The sequence below is a fragment of the Impatiens glandulifera genome, chromosome 1 (genome assembly GCF_907164915.1).
Source record: "Impatiens glandulifera chromosome 1, dImpGla2.1, whole genome shotgun sequence".
Lineage (NCBI taxonomy): Eukaryota > Viridiplantae > Streptophyta > Magnoliopsida > Ericales > Balsaminaceae > Impatiens > Impatiens glandulifera.
In genome coordinates this window covers 60,055,177-60,077,268 of record NC_061862.1, presented here as the reverse complement: position 1 = coordinate 60,077,268, position 22,092 = coordinate 60,055,177, and the positions used below count along the sequence as shown (strand labels likewise).

Genomic DNA, 22,092 nt, shown 5'->3' with positions numbered 1-22,092 from the left:
GGAAGTCCATATACTAAAATTGCCTTTGAAAATAATTTTTCTCTTGGATACAATTGATGGGGAGAACAAGAAAATGAACATAAGTTCATTTCCACCTTAGATTCAAATATGAATTGAGAAAATAAACATAAGTTCACTTCCACTTTAGATTCAAATATGAATTGAGTTATAGAAATATAAATGTTTCCAAGTGTTTTCAAATGAAGTCTTTAATTCTCTTTCTCTATACCAAAAAAAAAGTTTTCAAAAGTTTTGTTTTTTCTTGCTCAAGACTTTAAGCATTGGAGTCTCATTTCTCTTTCTCAAGTTAGTTTTGTATTTGTTTAGCATGATCAAATTTGTCTGTTGGGTCGTTGTTATTGCACTTATCATCTGATTTTGTTAGAAATTTTGTTGAATTCGCGTCTGTCTACTTCTTAGCATTTATCATTTCGCCAATTTTGGACTTTAAAGGTGTCTATAGAAGGTTACAAGTCAATTTGTTTTGAATGAAAGCTAGTTTTGATCATTTGGTAGACGTTTTTGGAGATTCACTTATGAATTAATTTAAACTCCAATTGCTCTGAACAATTAATATGATTTAGATGACTTAAATATCTATAACATTGTGTTAGCTCTTTGTCATCTATTCTAACTCTAAACATGACATATGACCTATATTTTTGTTGTTGTATTTCAGTAGATCATGGATTGTGGATTTGGTTTTGGTCCATAACATGCCTGACATACATATCTACCAATTTGATTTATATTTCTCAAATTGATTTTATCTCTAGTATAACTTATGATCCTTGCATAATAGGGTTGAAAATCTGGTAACTAATAAAACATTTGGTGACATTATTTTGTAAAATTCATAACAAATCAATTATGCTCCAAATGACTTGTAATATTAATTGAACATGAGTTCAATTAACTATTTGATCTACACATTGACGAATGAGATCATTTTTCCACTTCGACCTCGAAGTTGTCCAGATTATTGTTAAACAATCTAATACCTGCTTAAAATGGACTAAAAGGAAGTAAATGAATTAATTTTCTTTAGGTCTTAGTTTATTTTCTTGACTTTTTGATCTTGAGATTGCAGGTACTAGGATAATTGTTTTTCTTTTAGTTACCTCCATATTTATTCTTTTAGTTACCTCCATATTTATTTATCTTCATTTTTTTTTAATTAAAGGAGAACTAGAATGACACCCCACAGTCATGATCCCCGCTTAAACTCAAAACGCTTTTAGATAGAATTGAACCCATGACATTTTGGTCTCTTAAACCGACTTTTATCATTGGACTACCTTGGTGAGATTTTCTAACTTTAGAAATATTGAGATGTGAATGAAATAAAATGAGAATATTGTGTTTTTACAAAATGACCAAACATTTATAGTAGAGACGGTCGGGACATTTTCCGAAATGTCATCAAACACCAAACCAAAAAATAATTTTTTTTACTTGCGTTTCTGAAATACTACATTTTCTTTCAAAGTTTTTATAATATTAAGCCCAATCGTTTGGATTCTCATCTCATTAAAGATTCGAGAATAATGTAAGTTACGATAAAAAAAAATCAGGTTCTCATTTAACGTGCATTCATCGCTTATTAGGCGTTATAGTTATGGTTTGTATGAAATAAAAGAGAATAAATAAGGAGATATGTAGAAAAGAGAATACAAAGAGATTTATTATTGTAGCAAAGATGTTATCTTGTAATTACAAAAAGAGACTATTAATAGGCAATTAATAATTAGCCGTTAGACACAAACCTTTCAACTTCTTAACTATTGAGTTTATCTATGAACTGACTAATAAATATAACTAATATATTGTTATACCTTATACCTAGAATTAGGTATAAATTTTGAACATAAAAGAGCAGAAGAATTATATTGAGATGAGTAGTGAAGACTTAAGGAAAAAGATAAAACCCTAACTGCTAGGGTGAATACAATGGGGATGAGAGAGAGAAATTCTAACAAGAATTTTCAAGTAAATCATTTCTTAACTATTCTTAACAACTAACTGTTCTATTTATACTACTACATTATAACTGCCATTTTATTCCCGCCACTATATTTAACCCTAATATCATTTTCCCTTGTATCATTGCCCTCTCCTTCACTTCGTTCGTCCGCGAACGACAATAGTTGAAGGTTCCGTTGAAACTCTAAAACATCTGGCGGCTCTTCGAACCATATGAATAGCCGAAATTGTTTCTTTAGACTATCGGGTGGTTCTTCAAACCATACAAACTGTCCCACAAGATTTATCGATTGTAGCTCATAACAACAATTACAAAACTCTGCATCAGGTGGTTCTTCAAACCATAATAAATATTTGCATCTCATCCATGTTTTATGCCAAAAAATCTTCTGAAAGCAAGACCCAAAATTTTGCGGTTTCTCGAACCACAAAATCTGGACACAGTTAGAACTTGGCACTAAGTATGCTTGAGAAATGGGATCAAAAGTTAACATTCTATCTTCAAGACCCAGAATATCTTCAAATAGTCCTTCAATTTCAGCTTCTCCCAAGTCACCCCGATAATGATCATCCTTTTCAACGTAGGTTTCTTTCGTCTTCTCTCGGTCATCGTACACTAGGGAGACTTGCAAATGAATAAACGAAGAACATGAATTATCATAAATTTCTTCATCAAGATTGAGATTGTCGTGTTTTGTATCAGTAGTGCGTGGAGTCTCCATTTCTTTTTCATAACAAAAGTCGTCGAGAGAAGGCATGTCTTCCACTTTAGAACAATCGTCATCAAAAGGGGTTTCATTTTTGTTTGGAGCCGACTGTATCAATAGGGAAGGCGTCGATTGTCCCACATCTTCTACATGTTGATCATAATCTTCCAATAACTCATCGGATTCGAAGATCAGTTTTTTCCGACCATTTTTTCACCTTTGCCTTGTTATTTCTTTATCAGCCTTTTGATTCTGCCTTTTTATTTCGCCAGCGATCCTCCATGATTTTAACAAGTTGGTTATTTGTCGACACTGTTCCGCGATTAACTCCCACGGTTCTGACTGCACTTTCTTTTGTATATGTTGGGAATCGTCCTTTGCACATGACCCAAACTCACGTCGCAATAGTTGTTTCAGCTCCCTCCACGTCAATCCTTTGCTTAGAGTTTTCATGACCACATGTTCCCTAAGCCATCGTAGTGCCTTTTACCTCATTTGAGTTGTCGCAAGATGTACCTTGTCTTCTTCAAACGTATCATTAACCCGAAAAAATCTTTCTGACTCGTAAATCCAGTCTTCGACCTTTTCGACATCTTCTCCAAAGAATTTGGGAAATTCATTTTCAAATTTGACCAAATTTTCCTTTTAAGACCAAAAATTTAATTCAGCTTAAATATAATTAAGGAGCAGTGAAAAGTAAAATCTATATAGTCGGTTGCTACCGTTCTTCTTGCAAGTCCAACTTCTCTCTCTCCTCAAAGATACTTATCAGATACTTATCAATTAACCAGGGATCCTACTTTCTCTCTCTTCAGAGATTCTTATCATCAAATTAACCAGGGAATTGAAAGGTGACTTGAAGAGAGATTCTTATCATCAAATTAACCAGGGGATTGAAAGGTGACTCGTACTGCTTTATCTTACCTGATGCAATACCTAGATGTATGGATTCATTCTTCCGCTACGATGAACAAAATCAAAATCAGTCCGTCTTCGGCGAACAAAATCACAATCAGTCGCGAAATTAGAAACCGCTGGAACAGTTCTTAAATCATTGGACGTTGTTAAATCCAGTTCCAAATCCTTCTGCAAACTCCTTTTTCTCCGACAATGTCGGCAACTCCGCACGTCCGACTAGCTTTCCTTCCTTATAAGGAACTTCGATCTTTCTTCAATAATAATCCAAGTCTCTAGTTTCGATTCGCAACTATGTGCTTTTACTCTTGCCGATTTCCTTTGTGAACTGTTTCTTAGCAACGGATAAAGAAATTGACTCAAATCCAAATTTGCTTCAGCTATAACCTCATAGTTCACACCATTTTGCCAAGAACGAGCTCTGATACTAGTGTTATACCTTATACGTAGAATTAGGTATAAATCTTGAACATAAAAGAGCAGAAGAATTATATTGAGATGAGTAGTGAAGACTTAAGGAAGAAGATAAAACCCTAACTGCTAGGGTGAATACAATGGGGATGAGAGAGAGAAATTCTAACAAGAATTTTCAAGTAAATCATTTCTTAACTATTCTTAACAACTAACTGTTCTATTTATACTACTATATTATAACTGCCATTTTATTCCCGCCACTATATTTAACCCTAATATCATTTTCCCTTGTATCATATATGACATATTTTTAACACTCCCCTCAAGTCAGGAGTAAAGAGATTGATTATTCCTAACTTATCGATGATGTTATCAAAATTTCTTTTATCTAGAGCCTTCGTGAAAATATCAGCAAGTTGATCTTTGCTAGGTACAAAGGGGGTTTCAATTTCACCAGATTGAACTTTCTCACGAACAAAGTGACAATCAACTTCAATGTGCTTGGTGCGCTCATGAAATACTGGATTTGATGCAATATATCTAGCAGCATTATTGTCGCAATATATTTTTATGGTCTTGAGCTCAACTCCCAAGTCTTTGAGAATATATTTAATCCAAATGAGTTCTCCAGTAGTAGCCGCCATAGCACGATATTCAGCTTCGGCTTGAACGGGAAACAATATTTTGCTTCTTACTTCTCCACGTCACTAGATTTCCTCCAACAAATGTACAAAAGCCGGTAGTGGACTTTCTATCAAAGCTGCCTGCCCAATCAGCATCAGTATAACCAATGACGTCAATGCGGTTGTTTCGCTTCATCCATATGCCTACTCCAGGAGTAGCTTTAAGATAATGTAAAATCCTGTAAACAGCTGAAAGGTGTGAAGTTTTTGGAGCATGCATGAATTGACTTACATTGCTAATTGCAAAGGTTATAACGGGACGAGTAACTGTTAGGTAGATAAGTTTACCTACAAGTCTTTGATACATACTAATGTCATAAAGAGGTGTACCTTCTTCAGTATTTAATTTAGTAGTTGTTTCAATGGGAGTTTTTGCGGGTTTTGCAGCAAGCTTACCAGTTTCTTTTAATAAGTCCAAGACATATTTTCTTTGAGAAAGAAACAAACTTTTCTTAGTATGAGCAATTTCTATCCCAAGAAAATACTTGAGAGTGCCAAGATCTTTAATATCAAACTGCTCCTGTAGATACTTTTTAACCTTGAGGATATCACTTGAGTTATTGCCTGTTACTATAATATCATCCGCATACACAAGTACAATAGTAGTAGTATTGACAGTAGTTTTAATAAAAAGAGAAGAATTAGCAGAGCTTTTTCGAAAGTTATGATGAACAAGAGCGTTACTAAGTTTAGAATACCATACCCTTGGAGATTGCTTGAGTCCATAAATATCTTTATTCAACTTACAAACAGATTTTGAGTTAAGATTTTCCTTATATCCTTGTGGGATAGACATATATACTTCTTCTTGCAGATCGCCTTGAAGAAAAGCATTTTTTACATCCATTTGATGTAAATCCCAATTTTGATTTGCAGCAACAAATAATAATATCCTTACCGTGTTTATTTTTGCTACAGGTGCGAAGGTTTCCTCATAGTCTAATCCATAAGTTTGGGTGTATCCTTTGGCAACAAGTCGGGCTTTATATCTTTCGATTTTTCCTAAGCTATCATACTTGATTTTGTATATCCATTTACAACCAACCACTTTCTTACCTTTAGGAAGAGGGACAAGTGTCCATGTATTATTCTTTTCTAGAGCCTCTAATTCGTTATGCATGGCAACACACCAAGTAGGGCTAGACTTAGCTTCTTGAAATGTTTTTGGCTCTATTTTATCAACAGATGTGATAAAAGCATGATATTCATTAGATACATTTTCATATGATAAGTATTTTTGAATAGGATACTTTACCGAATAAAGATGATAACCTTTAAGCTTTTTCGATGGTTGAACAACCCTTGAGGACCTTCGAACATTGTCATCCCTTGTAGTTGTTTCTGAAATGTCTCCGGATATAGATCCATTGTTACCTTCTCCCCTGAAGGTGCACTTAGTGTCTCATGAGTAGTGTCTGGAATGTCACTTTGAGTTTCATAGTCATTATTTGTGACCGAATCATTGTGACTTTCTTCTTGTGGGATATCACATGATGTCCCTTTTTCTGCTTCTTTATTTTGAGAAGTATTTGAATCACTGTCAGAAAATATATTCTGCAAGAACAATTCATATCCATGGGCAATACATGATCTTGCCAACTAAACTCATTGAGATCATCATTATTATCCTCCTTATTTTTGTAATAAAATTCATCTTCATTAAAGATAACATTACGAGAAATATATAGTTTTTTAGAAATAGGATCATAACATTTATATCCCTTTTGGGTAGTCGAATAACCAAGAAAAATAGTTTTAACTGATTGAGGACTTAATTTATCAATATGGTTTATATGCACATAACATACACAACCGAAGACGCGGAGATGATTAAGGTCACTTTTCTTGTTTTTTAATTTTTCTAAAGGACTCAAATTATTAAGAATGCTGCTAGGAATACGATTAATGAGATGAGTAGCAGTAAGTAAAGCATCAGACCAAAATCTTTTTGGAACATTAGATTGAAATAATAGAGAGCGAGTAACCTCAAGAAGATGACGATTTTTCCTTTCCGCTGTACCATTCTGGGCCGGGGTATGGACACAAGAGGTTTGATGTATTATACCTTTGTTTTGAGAAAAGATGAAAATTTTTTATTGATATATTCAGTACCATTGTCAGTTCTAAATAATTTTATTGAAGCTTGAAATTGGTTTTCAATAAAAGAAACGAAATCTAAAAATTTTGAAAATACTTCTGATTTATCGTGTAGCAAATAAATCCAGGTGGCTCTTGAAAAATTATCTATGAATGAAACATAATATTTAAAATTATTATAAGAAGTAGTAGGTGCTGGACCCCAAACATCAGAATGAATTAACTCAAAAGGAGCTTTAGATATACTATTTTAATTGTGAAACGGAAGTCTGGCTTGTTTAGCAAAATGACATACATCACAATCTAAAAAATCAAACTTCGATTGAAATAATTTTTTAAGCACATGCTTTGATGGATGTCCTAAACGACGATGCCATAGAAAATCAGAATTATTCTTGGATTGTAAAGCATAACTAGAAAGTTTAATAATGTAAAGGTTATTTTCAAGTCTTCCTATACCAATCGTGATCCCGGTCGACCTTTCTTGAAAAACAACATCAACGTCAGAAAAAATAACTAAACAATTAAGGTCCTTTGTGATTTTACTAACCGAGATTAAATTTGGTGATAATTCAGGAACATACAAGACATTATCAAGCTGTTTTGAGAAAAGTTTAATTGATCCAATTCCATGAATGGGAATACTAGAATTATTAGCTACTTTAACATTTTGATTGAGTTTTTCCAAATTTAAATTTTCAAAAAATTCTTTATTTTTAGTCATGTGATCTGTGGCGTCGGAATCAACAATCCAATAGTTTGAAACGGAATTGAAATTAGAAGAATGCGCAGAAATACCTGGGTCCACTTGATTAGTGGACTTTTCTTGTCAGGTTTTCATGAATTCAAAGAATTGGAGAAAAAGTTTTAAGTTGTTTGGATCCACACCATGTATTTTATTATGATTAGGCTTTGGAATATTCCCTTCAGCTTGGATTTGCTTGTTTGAAGGGAGAGCCCAATCTGAGAAACTCTCCTCCACGTTAAAAACGTTAGAAGCCATTTTATTCATTTGACCCAATCAGATTGCAGTTTCTCATTATACTGTCTTTTCCGTTTTCTTTGGCGAGAAATTCTCTTTGACCATTTCCGGTGGCCATTGCTGCTCCTATCCAAATCGATGAAAAAGAGAAAAAAAGATTTAGATAACCACTTGGGCTTAGAGAAAATAGAAAAAATAATATGAGAATAATAGACAGTTATGAAGAGAATCAGAGTCTGGCGAGATTATATTATTGTTCCTCTCCAATCCGATGAAGAAAGAGAAAAACAAAAGATTTAGAGAGCCACTTGGGCTTGATGAAAATAGAAGATCTAGTCCTCTTCAATCGAATGAAGAAAGAGGAAAACAAAAGATCTAGAGAGTCACTTGAGCTTGGTGAAAAAAGAAGATCTAAGATCAGATTTTCAATAGATTAGATTGAGCCGGATCAACCGTGCTCTGATACCATGTAGAAAAGAGAATACAAAGAGATCTTGTTATTATTGTAGCAAAGAGGTTATCTTGAAATTACAAAAAGAGACTATTAATAGGCAATTAATAATTAGCCATTAGACACAAACCTTTTCAGCTTCTTAACTATTGAGTTTATCTATGAACTGACTAATAAATATAACTAATATATTACATATTTTTAAAAAGATACCTAGTAAAAAATACAAATATTCTCAATTACGTGTAATTCTAAAATCTCAAAATCAAATAAACAATGAAGGCTTTAAAAAAAATCTTCTTTCTTTGCTTATTTACTTTCATTTGATTGCATTTTTATGACCGTTTTAAAATAAGCATCTGGGCAGTTTAGGTACCAAATTTGGAAAAATGACAATAGTAAATCATTTGTATATTAGAGTGTTAATTACTTTTATTTTATTTTGTTAAAAAACAAGTCATTTGGAGTAATAACCAATTTGTTAGGAATATTCTAAAAATTATGCAATCAAATGTTGTTCATTTTCCAAATTTTCAGACTTAATTTGTGAGCTTTATGAGTCATATTTAGAGTAAAAATCATTGGATAAATACTAATTGTATATGACAAAATTTCAGCTCAATTGTAGAAAAACCAAATCACAATCATTGATTTACCGAAATGCAACATAAAGATTTAAGAATTCTCCAATTTAATAATTGTTCTATGTTGACTCCATAAGTCCTCCTTAAACTTAAAATGGATAAAAGTAAAAGAGTTTGCATAATGTTGTAGATATATAAGTCATTTATGTCATCATAAAATATTAGAGCAATTAAATTTGAAATTAGTTGACAATCTAATTCCAAAATGTCAACAAATAACCAAAACCAATTTTTAGCTCTAACATATTTTCTTGTAACCATTTGAAAGAATTGTTTATATTTCGAATTTGGAAAAATGATAATAGACAAGAATTTGTAGAAAACATAGTGTTATTTAAAGCCTCTCACAATTTAAATCAATTAAAGTTATGGTTAGATCACAATTATGTGCCAAACTTTGCCTAATTTAATGATTTCTAACATTTCAACAATTGTCCTCAATCTTAAGAATTGACCATAAATGACCAAAACACTATTAGAGAATTCTTTTTGCACCATTTAAACATGTCAATTAAAGCCCAAATCAAATGAACATTTGAAAACATAATTTAAAACTCTAAACTATATATTAAAGCATTGAGATCAATCACAACAAATCAATTATCAAGCCAAGAACGAAAATATGATTTTGAATTTGTTTTTATTGAGGTTGAAATTGAGGGTTTTCAATTGGGGTAATAGGTATAATGCTCCGGAAAGATTTAACTAACTTTGCAATATATATATATATATATATATATATATATATATATATATATATATATATATATATATATATATATATTGTTTGAAATCGTATGTACATTTACTTTTGTTAAAAATTGGTTTTTGTATATTTATTTTTGTTCGAAATAATTAGGCTCTTTCAAGCCGTACAAAATTAAGAACCTAATTCCGAGTATAAACAACTCTTATTCTATGGTCGAAATTTCAATCCACTTGATAATTAATTTAAAATCATCAACCGCATAAAATTTCAACAAGGTTGTGTTTCTTAGATTTGAGTTAGAGTTTATTTCGATTAACAAACTCATTTTGTATTCAAATCAAATTATATTCACTCACTTCAATTCATTATTACTAAAGAGATAGCCGCCTTTTTGGTGTAAATAATGTTTGGACAATCGATTAAAGACACATTGTATGTTTTGTATTACGATATCATATTTCGTAATCTCTATCATATAATTATATTTTAACTATATAATTATCATACATATTTCTCTCATTCAATCTCAATATTCTTTAATGATTGAGATGATTTGAAATAAAAAACACAAACACACAATTTTTAAATATATAGGAGACAAATGATCAACAACTTCATCGTCGTCTTAGTCTTCAACATTGTTATCTGGAAATGGAACAGATCAGATACATCGTCATTTAAGAATGGAGTTGAAGAAGTCATCTAAAGATAAAGGTAAAAGGTTTCCTAGAACTTAGCAAAATAAAAATAAAAATGAATATACAACCTATGGAAGGAATTTGTGCTAAATTATTTTCAACACAAATGAAAGTGTAAATTCAAATAAAAATAAATGTACACTAAACAATTTAAAAAATGTACAAGAAATAATTTCAAACAAGACCGAAAGATATTTCAAACTTAATTAAATGCATATAAGAATTATACCTATACCTTTTTGGTTTTGTCAATTTAGATTGTTTATAAGTGTTGAGTAATTGATCAATTAAGTACTCAGAACAAATTTAGATCATCAATTCAAGCCAGGAACAACAATATAAAAAATTTAAAAATTATGTCCAAATCAGTTTTTTATAATTTTCAATTACAAGATTAACAGCTCACAAGTGATTCACAATGCTTCACTAAGTCCTATAGACACTCTATAATCAACCTCACAAACTATAACAATCCAAATAAAAAGCCCATATTCTTGAAGTTTTTCAACTCTACACTGGAGAATTCTTCTAGACTCCATTTTTCTCTTTCTCTCTCATTCTTCTCATTCCTTCCCTAAATCTCAATGAAACTATTAAAACAAACCACAACTGATTTTGTGGAGTATCCAGTGAGAATTCATCAAAAAAAAAAAAAAATCTTTCTTGAAAGTCCTCTCTCGGCTTGATGATTTGACGATGAATCTTTAAGAAAATCATATAGCTCAACCTTCAAAGAACAATGGGACAATGGGGTGGACAATGAGTCACTACAACAAAATAGGCTTTGGGTGACACATAATTGCCAACCCATATTAAGGGTTGGCAAAAGTCAGAAAAAAAATATTTTTGCCAACCTTTCAATATCTTTAACAACCCTTATTTTATTATTCCTTTAAAAAAATTTATAAGTAAATAATTAGATAAAATTTTGTTTTAATATTTTATAATTTTTATTTTAAATTTTATTTTGTAATTATATAGACTATTATTTTTTAAAATCAAGTTATATACTTATTTTTATCTCAAACCTAAAATTTATTAATATTTTGAGTTAATTAAATATAAAGTCATTATTAATATTAAATTAATTAAATAGAATTAATACTCTATTAAATAAAATAAATATTTTTTTAAATAAATAATATAATAAAATTATTTATTAAATAAATTATTTATAATTTCAAGTTAAATTTAATAAATTTATAATTGGGCTAATTTAATGGTATTGTGAATTTTGTATGGACTTTTTTCAAATGATATATGGGCTATTTTAATGTTGCTTTAATGGATTTAAGTTTAGAACATCAATTAATATTTTCTCTCCACTAGGTTTCTTTAATTTTGCTGCATCATCCATCCGCGCCGCTTCGTCTTCCCCGGACACCATCTCTCCTTCAACTTTATGTACGCATCGAGATTCAGAGAAGAGTAAGAGTTTGATCTAAATTCTTCTAAGTTACGGATTTCTGCAGGTAGACTTCTCTAAGTTTTCCGTCTTCATTCTCTCAGATTGCCAAGAGTAAGTTAGCTTCTTTGCATTCTTTAATCAGATCCATCATTTTATGCTTTCGCTCTTCCTGTTTAAGCACGATTCCGTAGTTTCATCTCATGCTATGTTTTATTGCTTCGTAGTTTGTTGTTGTTGGAAGATACAAATGAACTCTGTTTCATTCTCCAAGAATATGTTTAGCTAGTTTCTGCTTATCATGATGCGAATTCTAATCAATAGATCTAGTTGGTTTAGTACCGCATTTGATGATTTTCCTGGCCATTGATCGCTCTAGGGTGTATTCTTTTGTGATAAAATAGTGTATATATATGATTGTGGTTTTGTTCAGTATCTTCAACAGAACATTGACTGTAATTTCTCAAATTTTATGGCTATGAAGGTCTCGACCTAGGTTTATCTGATCTTTTTTAGTATATTTGTAACACAGCTTCGTAGATCTTCTTATCTAAGTTTTTATAAGTTATTGATTCTGAAGGCAACAAAAGGAAAATGGTAGCCTTTGATATTTGTTAATATATTAGTATTCATCTTTCCCTTTAAGCAAAAATAGAAGATAATGATGATAAGATCTTCTAATAAACCATTGATGTTGGCTCTCAGGGGTTCAGTGAATTTGGAGTGAATTTGGGGTTGATGGTGGACCAGCGGCTAAGACCCTGAAACCGAAGTTCAACATCTTCTTGAAGCATGCAACTGATTATACTGGTTTGAAAGTGTCAGATGTTGAAGTAATAATCAACTAGTTAGTCTGCTATAAGATGGTTTTGAAAAAAAACGTAATTGTTTTCTGATATGATTGTTCTTTTCTTTGACAGATCAAACATTTAATTGCAGCTTCAATTGTTATGAAGGGATTGGGAAGCTTTCTTTTCATATTTGGGAGTTCAATTGGAGCCTATTTGCTGGTCTGTAGTGGGTATAATCTTTTTCTTTTTTATCAGAATTTGATATTGAATTCATCTCACAGTTTTGTTCTGTTTCAGCTTCTTCACAAATTGATAGCCACTCCAATCTTGTACGACTTCTACAACTACAATGATGACAGAAAAGAATATGGTCAACTTTTTGTTAAGTTTACACAGGTACAAATAACAGTCCATTTTCTCTTTATGATTCAAGATAAGGAACATAATTGATGGTCATTTTTTTTGTTTAGAGTCTGGCATTGTTTGGGGCAATACTGTTCTTCATCGGTATGAATAAAATATCTTCATCACTCTATGTTCTTCCCATTTCGTGATTTGTAAGTATTCCTCCTTCATTTCATAAAATATATATCTATAGATCTGCATTTATTCATGTATTATCATCTCTATTAAGTCGATTCGAGCTTTATCTATTTCCGAACTCGATTTCTCGATCTTATATGAATTAGAAATGTATATACCATAGGTTAAAATCAAATGAAGAATTATTCTCATGATTTGTGATAATTAGGTGTTTTTTGAACCGAAGATGTCAACAGCTATTGATGTTACTCCTAAAGGTGGATTTAATCTCGACTTATGTCGGTGAAATGAAATTCTATTGAACAAAGGACTGAAATGTTTGTCTTTCCTTAAGACTGGAACTACCATTGTTGGCTTAATCTTCTAGGTAACTTTTTTTTCTTCACGATTCTCTGACTTCTCTCTATTGAACAAGCATTAATTATTATTTCTGAATTGATTTACAGGATGGTGTTTTTCTTGGATCTGATACCCGAGCTACTGAAGGACCAATTGTGGCTGATAAAAATTGTGAGAAAATTCATTACATGGCTCCTAACATCTATTGTTGTGGAGCTGGTACTGCGGCTGATACCGAGGCTATTACAGGTGATGTTATAGTTTTCTATATGTTATTATGATAGCATCGATTTACAAAATGTTAAACGTCTTTTGTCGTTTCTATTGTCTGTTTAGATATGGTTAGTTTACAGTTGAAGTTACATCGATTCCAAACTGATCGTAATTCGAGAGTGGTGACTGCTCTTACATTGTTGAAAACTCGTCTTTTCGGGTATTAATATTATCTTGTTATTTGAATGTTTTTTGTTTAGAATAGTTTATAAACTTAGATTTAATGATTATTTAGTTACCAAGGACATGTCTCTACTGATTTGGTTCTTGGTGCTTTGGTTCTTGGTAAAGCTGACATTATTGATCCACATTTACACACTATGAGTTATATCTACAGAAAAATAATCAACTATATAAGAAAATGTTATTTTTATGCAATAATCGGTTTGCAGATTTATCCTCATGGATCAACCGATACTCTTCCATTTGCCACGATGAGTTCTGGTTCACTTGCTGCTATGGCGATATTTGAATGAAATATGGTGAAGGTCTTACTGTAAGTGATTCTGTTATCACTTATTAAAAAAACAGTCATTTGAATTATTGTTCCTGATTATGGCCTTCGGTCCTCAGAAGGAGGATGGGGTCAAGTTGGTAATTGAGGCTATTTGCTATAGTATATTCAATGACTTGGGCAGTGGAAGCAATGTTGACCTTTGTGTGATCACAAAGGTTAGTTCACTTTCTCACTTTGTTTTAGGAGTCAAACAAAGATGACCATTTTTAACATTTTGAAAAAACACTTTCTTAATGTCAGTTATTTTAGGTTTTATATTAGACATCTAGAGTTTGTTTGATGTTATATGAAGGATAATTTTTTGATAGTTTGGTTGATAATGAAGTGAATTATGATGGGCCCTAATGTATGATTGTGTACGATCTTTGCAGGGACAAACAGAGTATTTAAGAAACCATCTAGCGCCTAATCCTCGTACTTATGTTAGCAAAAAAGGCTATACCTTCTCCAAGAAGACTGGTTAGTAAACCTCATTTATTCTGATTTATTATTCTACATTCCTACATCATGTGTTCTAGGAGAAAATGTTTCTTCATGTTTGCAGTGCATGTCTTAGTTATACTCCTTTTACTTTCTTTGAAAATAAATGATTTCGTTACTTGTGATAAAATACAAAAGGAGAACCAAACTTGACATTAACTATGATTATTTTCTTGTTTTCAATTGTCTGATTCTTTTGCTTTCTAATTTATGTTCTATATTTAATTAGGGTTAAGAAATAGAGGTTTTACTAGTGACAATGCCAGACTGCAAAGTGAGGTAAAAATTTACAGTTATCTTTAGCATTAATGGTATTGAGTAATTTTGTCTAATATGTTTTCACAACTTCATTAATAGAAGTTGATAAGCAAGTTGAGGGAATTATACCAACACTCATCGCCAAAGGATATAGATCGCCAAAGGATATCAATGAAGTGTGACTGAAAGTAGTTAAGTTATTTTCAGGAACTATTTATTTGAAATTTAATGCATTTTATTTAAATAAATTTAACATTAAATGTAAGTTAATTAATTAATGTTCTTTTTATTTAATTATTAAAGTTGTTTTTATCACCTTTAAAAATTGTAATGATGTTTTTCTTTAATTATTTAATTTATAACAAAAATTAAATAAAAACATCTTAAAAAATGTAGAATTATAAATAAAAATAAATAAAATTTTAAAAGAATTGTTAAAATAATAGGTTAAAAATAAATTAGACTTTTGGCGACGTTTAATTACTGTTACCAACGCTTAAATAAGCGTCGTTAAATATTCTCCCTTTGGCAACGCTTAAAATTTTAATACTGACGCTTAAATAAGCGTTGTTAAAACTTGCGCCCACCCTGCTTTTGGCGACGCAAGAATAAGTGTCGGTAACATTATTGGCGACGCTTTTAAGGGTTGGCAGAGATCTTTTTAAGCGTCGCCGTTGGTCTTTTTTGTTGTAGTGAGTGGATTAATTTGAAATTCAATTCGATTATACTAATTCAAATAGGATTGAGATCAAATTGAATTCGAATCGGATTAAATTTGAATTGGATTAAAATTATCCAAATTATTTAAATAAAAATATATTTTTTTAATTTGTTTTTCCTTAAATTACATTTAACCTTAATATAATATACTTTTAACTTATTTTCGCATCATTTAATTAAGATAATTTTTTTTAAATTGAAATTATAAATAAACAAAATTAATTATAACATTATAAATTTAATAATATTTTTATAATTAATTAAACTTTAAATAATAAAATAAATAAAAAATAATATAATTAGATTTTACGAATTACAAAATTGAATTAACTATTTCGGATGGAGTTTAGGTGTGATTCGAATAATTCAATTAATTCAAAATCATTTAAATTAAAAATATTTTTTTTCTTCCTACTTATGCTTCTCTCTCCTTTAACCAAATTTTCATCACTTAAACGAGTTTTTTCTTCTTTCTACATCAACGGAAGAATTTATGTTTTTATGATATTAAAACTTTAAATATAAAAAAAATGTAAAAAACAACATTTAATTAAATTATAACTATATTTATATATATATATATATATATATATTTATATATTTCATTCACTTTTTCATTTTTTAATTAAATACAAATAAAATTAATGAATTAAATATAAAAAAAATTATTATTAATTTTTTCAAGTTAACATTTACAAAAATATAAATATTTTTTAATTTGAATTGTCCAAACTATATTCAATTCAACCAAATCCATATCCGATCCGTATTAATAAGTAAAATGGTTTGAATTACAAATTTGACAAATTTAATTTGAATTTAATACGAATCGGACAAAACTAATTGGATTTACCTGTTTGTTCACCCATGACGAACAATCTTTTCAAACGAAATTAGATTTGTTGTCATAAATCAAAAGTTGAGTTTTTTAAAGAAAAAAAAAGTTATCGCGCTTGTAATCATGAAAATTTGACATACCCCGATTTATAATAATATTAATATTTTGAATTTTTATATTTAAAAATAGTCAAATGAGAAGTTAAAAGTGAATTAGGATTAATTATTGTAATAATTAATTAGAAAATTTAATGAAAAATTCAAAAATAATTTGGGATTAAAATATTATATATATATTATTCAAAATAAACCCCAAAAGGGGTTGAAATAATTTAATTGTGATTTTAAACATAAATTATGTATAGTTTCTTATTTAAAATAATTAAATAAATACCTTAAAGTACCTAAAAATAAAATAAATGAACATAATTATTATTATGTTATCAAAAATATTTTTGAGTATTAATTTGGTGAAGAAAAATAATAAAAATGGTTAAAATTCGATTTCAAATAACCCTTTTATTAAAATAAAAAAAAAACTGATAATCCAGAGCAGGATTTATATCCATCGGATCAGTGCTGGATTTTCATCCAGCGCCTAGGAAGAAGCCACGCATCCGGTTTTAATCAAGGAAGCGTGTGTCTGGGTCCACACTGAATCAGCTCGCGGGATGCTAACTCCATTAGCCTAGATGCCAAACGAAATGCATGGCGATGGTTGGAACGCCAACGACGCGTTCATTTATACAAAACGACTTCATTTTGTTCATCTTTTCCGTTGATAAAGGGCGAACACTAGAGGATTGCGCTTGACGTCGGCGATCCTTCCAGAAGCCTTATCTCCGCCATCTTCCATCCTTATCCCTCCAAATTTCACTAGCGTACACGTCTTTTCCTCGCCTTCAATTCCCCTAGGCTAAGAATTCAAACTCTACCCTAGAATTAGGCTGGCGAGGAAAAAACAGAAATAAAAGGATAAGGTTTCAAAAGCCAAATTTGATATGAATTCGACTTTGATAACTGACTTAGATCGAGTATAAATACTCCTTAGGTGTTCTTCTTCTGATCCATCGAACAAAATCCATTTATCATAGTCAATTCAAAGATTTAAAGAAGCTCCGACGACTGTCTTTTTAAAGAAATTGTTCTGGTTACCTAGGCTTCGAGAGGTTTGAAAAGTTTTCTTATGATCATTGGAGTGTTCTCCAATCACAAGTAAGCTTCCAGACCTGCTGTAATTCAAAATGTGATTCAAAATTGGATTTTTCCAATTTCAATCGGGTTGATCTTATTTAGGGCTCAATTTTATTATTTTATAGTCAAAATCAATCCCTAGATGATGTCCAAGCTTTCTTTTGAAAAGATTTCATCAATTCAACCCCAATTAAAAAAAAAACCCAAATTTGATTTGAAAATTTGAAAATCGTGTTCTTGAGCATTGTTTCAAATAGTTGCCTAACATTATTTTAAACATGTTAGAATGATTTTGAAATGATATTACATACATCCCGATCACGTTTGATCGATCTGTAAATTTAGAAAGATAAAGTTTAAATTTCAGTTTGTAAAGTTGTTACAGAGATTGCTTGATGTTCTTCTTTTAGTCCTGTTTGATTGTAAACATCATTTTGAAACTATTGGAACAAGAATTATGCCATGAGATCGCCTAAATCAAAAGTTCCTAAGTTTTACCCTAAAAATTATTTTGAAAAATCAATTGTTGTAGAGTTCGATTGATTGGGTTTATGATTAGGGATTATGATACATACATCCAATGGAGTTGACATCATAAATCATGTTTTCATGATCTATATCAAAGATACAAACGTATAATCTTCATACCAAATGAAGAACACTCTGTTCCCTTGGACCGATCCCTGTAAGAACAAGGACCAAGAAGTAGGACCAAGAATTCTTAGTCCTGACCGAGACCAAAGACCGAGAAAATTGACCTAGGACCGAAACCAAGGACCGATGTTCTTGAGTTAGGACCAAGCCTTAAGACCGGTGTTCTTGACAAAGGACCGAGAAGTCTGACCGAAGATTCTCACCTTGGACCGAGACGTCTGACCTAGGACTGAGACTCCCAAGAGCCATTATTGAGAAATCTAGATCTGGGACCGAGACTCCCAGACATAGAACCGAACAATCTAAGTTCATTACCGAGCCTCCCGAACCCCAGGACCGAACACTCTAGTCCTCCGACAGAGTATCTAGAGCCCCGATCCAAAGCACCCTCGGTCTTGACCGAGCGCATTCGGTTCTAGACCGATAAAAACGAACTCAAGCCCTAAGACTTCGATCATAAGGATCCCAATCCGTTTTTGTAGTTTTTGGTTCCACCTTTCAAAATCCAAAATTATTTTTGTAGTTTTAGGATCCCAATCCGTTTGTAAAAAATCCCGAGAGGTTAGAAAATGATTTCAAAATATTTCCGGGATATTTCCAAAGAAATATTTTGACTTAGGCTCCGTTTAGAATTTATTTTTAAATTATAATACTTTTCTGATATTTTCCAGGTCTTGTAATTAATATTTAATAACTACAATCGTTGGTACGTACTTTTAAATAATTTTGTACAATTATTTGCGTAATCTAATTTTATCCTTGTTTAGAACTCCTAAACTACTAATTAAAGAAAATAAATGTTATAAATAAATCTTTTGATAGCCAAACATTTAAAAAATAAATTATTTTTTAACGGGCGCGTAGGACATAACGCGGAAGTCCTTTCCCGAGCGTAACCAAGTAACGAACCCCTTATGGAAACTCTAGTATAAACTACATTTATATACATACATTTTATTGATTTTTCTAAAATCATTTGGCGACTCTTTTTTTAAATAAATAAATCTTTTTTAAAATTAATTATGTTTGATTAATTTAAACTGGATTTCAAATCAAATTGTCATTTGGTTACAATAACTCCTAAAATTATTAAAATTTGAATAAAATTAATTATTATTACATAACTGATTTTAAAATATGTCAGATACTTTCAAAAATTTTAAGAATAATGTTTTATTTTAAAAGATGTCTATCACATAAACCAAGGTTGAAATCATCGAACCTCGAGCCACCCTAGATCCCCCGTATTGCCACGTGTCATCCGACATGTGCTAAGCTATGGATCAAGGGACATTGCCGGAGGTTACAACTTTCTTGGCGACTCTACTGAGGAATTTTGATTTATAAATAAAATTCTAGCTATATAAATTTTTATTTATAACATTTCAAACTTTTATAATAGTCCACATTACGGGTTTTATCACCCCAAAAGGTACCTAGGCTTTTATCCTAATAATTGCCAGGAAATAAACGGGTATATCATCTAGGACTACGTGAAGAAGTACCAAATCAGAATTCTCTACTTCTACGAATTACGTGAAGACCGATCATACCGGTCTGTGACCGAGAGATGTTACATGAGGAAAAACTAGGAACTTGGAATCGATCCCCCACTTTGGCTTTGATACATTAGTTAGGATGCGACCTTAGCGACGACGAGGAGAAATTCGCAACCAAACCTCGACCGCACCTTAACACATTACTTTTACCCGGTTGTTTGACGTCCCCAAACACCAAAACCTCAACAAGTCAATTTGTACGTGCTTATTTATTATGCATGCATAAATCTATAATAGATATAATTAACATCTCTAAGAATAATTACTTTATCAAAATCAAAATGACATGTTTGTCAAATTTGATTATACAATCGTAGAATGACTCTCATAGAGAACGAGGATTTGTTCCTTTGGAGCCACCATTTCCATGAAATAGAATGGTACTACCGAGGTTACGGCCTAAAGGCCGTCCTCAAGTACACTAACTTTCCTGGTTAGGGCTCAAGGAATTCTTCGGTCCTAGGTTAGTTTTAGACTAATTTTCCTCGGTCTTGGGTACGAGGTGTTCTCGGTCTTAGGTTAGCCTTGAGCTACCTTTCCTTGGTCTTAGATGCAAAGTACTCTCGGTCCTAGGTTAACCTTGGGCTAACCTTCCTCGGTCGTCAAGAAAATCAAACTACAGGTTTTATATTTTTAATAGGGGCTTTGATTCGTTAATTTAAGGGCATTGGAAGCTTCATGTGATCCTAGAGATCATTTATAACATCATCTTGATGTGTCATTCGATTAGGATGATGTTTCATTTAACTCAAATAGTTTTGGTATAAAAAATGTATTGTTGAGTTTTAATGTTTTTTTTGGGGAAAACGGTTAAAACCATTTTATTAAAGTCCCAAAAGTGGGAGGGTCAAGAATCAAAGCTAGACAAGTCTTAGCTAGGATTATAAGATGACAATCAAACGACCCTAAAGAACCTGATTAGTAGCAATCAAACATACAGGAAATAGAGATTACAAACAAAGATTATAAACTATATCAAATCCTAATTATCCCAATCAGGATTTTTATTTCCATACCAACCTAATGTTTTAACATATTGTCTTCCTCTTCCCCTTGTCTTTCCTCTTCCTCTTCCCCTTCCCCTTCCCCTTCCTCTTGTAATGAACGGGGGATGAACTGAAGAGGTTGATGAATACTGTATATTCTCATCTTGATTTCTTTCTTTATATGAACTTGTTCTTATTTGATAGAAAGAATTATTCTTCAGAATTTCTGAGCTTTTCACCTTGTTGTTCTCAACTTGAATTTCAAGATCATTGTCTTTTATTCCTTCAGCTTCATCTTTGGAATCCTCAACAACTTTAGATTTCTTTGTATCAACATTGGCATTCTCTTCTTCCTTTTGATTAACCTGAGTATCTTCCTCTCTATTTTCATCAGCAACCACTTCAACTTGATTTGATTGAGAATCATCAACTATCTCTTCAACATGATTAGGTTGAGGATCCACATCCTTCTTCATATTGCTTTCTTCTTGTACATAATTTTTTTTATCTTCTGTTTCCTGTTCTTTAACCACATTTTTCTCTTTAAAAATAGGCATATTTGTATCATTTTCCTGCATCTTTACTTTTTTACCATTATTAATTTTCTGATTTTCTTCCTTAGACAAATCACATTTTGGGCTTGCATGTTGGAAAGTATTGCAGAAAGAGCATTTGTCTAGCCTCCACTCATAAGTAATTTGTATGACAGTAGGTTTTTCTTTTCTGTCTACTATTGTCATACTTTTCGGTAATGTGCTTCTAGGATGCACCTCAATGCTAATTCTAGCAAATGTTAGGTGCTCTCCTCCTTTAGTAATTGGATCCATGTATAATGGTCTACCTAATAAACCTACAAAATGACTAAGGGCTTCAGAATTGTACATATGTGCAGGTATATTCTAGAGCTTAAACCATATCTGTGCAGTTTCTTTTGGTTTACTCAATAGGTTCAAGTCTTTGGACCATTTTTCTAACTTTATACAATTGGATCCTATATATGTATACCCATTTTCTAGAATTTCCTCTAGATTAGATCCCTTTTTGAATTTAAGGAAATATAAATCATGGACATTTGCTGAAATCTTCTCCAGCCCTTTTCCTTCACATTGCTTCAACAATGCATCTTTAGTAATTGGGAATGATACTCTATTTTTCCCTATGTAGTTTCCCACAACTACATTTTCACATTCCTTTATACAGTTTTCATCTACTTCAGTAGGCAATTTAAATTTAAATGGAGAATTCAGTACCTC

The 22,092-nt window shown here is 31.4% G+C and overlaps 1 long non-coding RNA gene and 1 pseudogene across 1 annotated transcript; both read left to right on the top strand.

Annotated features, from left to right (window-relative positions):
- The first annotated feature begins 11,591 nt into the window (after nucleotides 1-11,591).
- LOC124921158 lies at nucleotides 11,592-14,845 on the top strand (annotated as a pseudogene).
- Nucleotides 14,846-14,863: 18 nt separating this feature from the next.
- LOC124921157 lies at nucleotides 14,864-15,204 on the top strand. Its single transcript, XR_007097651.1, has 2 exons — nucleotides 14,864-14,910; nucleotides 14,989-15,204. It is a non-coding gene; the product is annotated as an uncharacterized LOC124921157 (long non-coding RNA).
- The last annotated feature ends 6,888 nt before the right edge of the window (nucleotides 15,205-22,092 follow it).